Source organism: Bison bison, unplaced genomic scaffold (genome assembly GCF_000754665.1).
Source record: "Bison bison bison isolate TAMUID 2011002044 unplaced genomic scaffold, Bison_UMD1.0 scf7180017864322, whole genome shotgun sequence".
Classification (NCBI taxonomy): domain Eukaryota; kingdom Metazoa; phylum Chordata; class Mammalia; order Artiodactyla; family Bovidae; genus Bison; species Bison bison.
In genome coordinates this window covers 7,845,371-7,847,484 of record NW_011494894.1, presented here as the reverse complement: position 1 = coordinate 7,847,484, position 2,114 = coordinate 7,845,371, and the positions used below count along the sequence as shown (strand labels likewise).

The following is a 2,114-nucleotide window of genomic DNA, read 5'->3' as shown; positions in this document are numbered from 1 at the left end:
CCATCGAGTCAGTGATGCCATCTAGCCATCTCATCCTCTGTTGTCCCCTTCTCCTCCTGCCCCCAATCCCTCCCAGCATCAGAGTCTTTTCCAATGAGTCAACTCTTCGCATGAGGTGGCCAAAGTACTGGAGACACATTAGTGGATTCTTATTGAGCGTGTAAGTGCAGAGCCCTATGACAGGCACTGTGAAGCTACTGAGAAAGTGCGGGACTGACACTCACCTTCTGAGAAGGACCTGACCTCTGGGATCCTGCAGATGAATGAGGCAGGCGCTGTGTGAACGTGTGAAAAGTTAAATGCTAGTACAGTCACATGCTTTAGATAAAGAGATGTCGTATGTCAGAGAATGCTTACAAGACAGTCAGGCTAGAGAAGCAGATCGAACCTAAGCTGGGCCTCGAAGAATAGGTAGGGTTTAGATAAGGAGAGAGGATGTCTGGGTTAGGTGCAGGAGGATGAACATGTCGTGAGCAAAGGTTTAGAGTTGAAAGAATCTAAATCTCCTTGATGGAAGGAACATCTGACATGAATTTTAGAGTTGTAAACCAGAGAGAGTTTGATAGCTAGAGACCTCAGACAGTGGGCCAAGAATCTTGGACTGACTTCTCCTTGTATTAGCCTATGAAGTCTCCAGAGCAGAAACATGATTTTTATATGCTGTGTCCCTAGTATGGGATTGATGCTCAGGGGAAGCTGGTGGAAGCTGTAACCAGTGAGAAACCATGTACTCTTTTGGAGGAGGGCTCTGATATCAGAACAGTAGATCAGGAAGGTGAGCTGCAGGCAAAGTGAAAGAATATGATTGAGAGAATTTTATATTCCTGTTATGATGCTGTCATCTAGGTGTTCAGTGACAAATGCCTGACATGGGGGTGGTGACGACAGGGTGGAGAAGAACATTTAGGTGCATTTTGTGAAGGAAGAGTTATCAGGATTTTAGTTAGAGAAGATTTGAAGGTTTAGCAATCAGGAGAATGGTGATACCAATTTATAACAATATACTCGAAGAAGATGAGCTCATTTGGCGAGACGGTGAGTTCAGGTATAAAATGTAAAGCTGTAAGTCGTGGAGGATGTTACGTTTGTGTAGCAGTCAAGGACAGAAGCTTGGAAGAAAGAGGCAAGCTGGGGATATAATTTGGGATTCATCCTAGTGCACTGTAGATATTTCAGAAGTGTTTGAGTGTGTTATTAAGTGGTGCTTGAACTGACTGCTGTCTTTAAAGAGCAAGTGAGGGGCACGGCAGGGCAGCAAATACTCATGGGGATTTCCACAAGTCCTTACTGTTCTAGTGCCTTTGTCTTAGGGATCCGTCAAGGAGTCTTACCCCAAACAACCCGAGGGAGTGTCTACCAGAGATCCATATGGTGGTGTCGTGTCTGGCTCTTACTGTCTTCAGATCAGAACGCTTTAAAATCATGATGACGGATAACTGCTGACATTTATTGACTTGTTATATGCCCATATAATCCTGGGCACATAAAAAGAGTAACCTCTTGATCTCAGTAACTCTATGAAATAAACATTATTCTCATCCTTCTCTTACAGGTAAGGCACAGGTTGGGTTACATCTGTAAGTCACAGGCAGCCTGGCCTCAGAGTCCATGTTCTTTTTTTTTTTTCAATTGCAGTATAATTGCTTCACAGTGTTAGGTTCGTTTCACTGCACGCAAAGTGAATCTGCCATATGTATACACCCGTGTTCTTCTTAACTACTACACTTGGCTTCTTCTTGGAACACACACATTTAACTTCAGGAAAGGGTCCTATAGATGTCCTCAGAAATTGTCGGGGACTTTCTTTTTATGTCCAGTTAATGCTCTGCTACTGCTGCTGCTAATTCGGTTCATTCGTGTCCGACTCTGTGCGACCCCATAGGGGGCAGCCCACTAGGCTCCGCCGTCCCTGGGATCGCCAGGCAAGAACACTGGAGTGGGTTGCCATTTCCTTCTCCAATGCATGAAAGTGAAAAGTGAAAGTGAAGTCGCTCAGTCGTGTCTGACTCTTCGCAACCCCATGGACTGCAGCCTACCAGGCTCCTCTGTCCGTGGGATTCTCCAGGCAAGAGTACTGGAGTGGGTGCCATTGCCTTCTCCAGTTAATGCTGTAG

At 45.4% G+C, this 2,114-nt stretch overlaps 1 protein-coding gene across 1 annotated transcript in view; it reads left to right on the top strand.

The window, feature by feature from the left end:
- LAMC1 (laminin, gamma 1 (formerly LAMB2)) overlaps positions 1–2,114 on the top strand; it is a 170,125-nt gene that overhangs the window by 129,892 nt on the left and 38,119 nt on the right. The window lies entirely within an intron of this gene.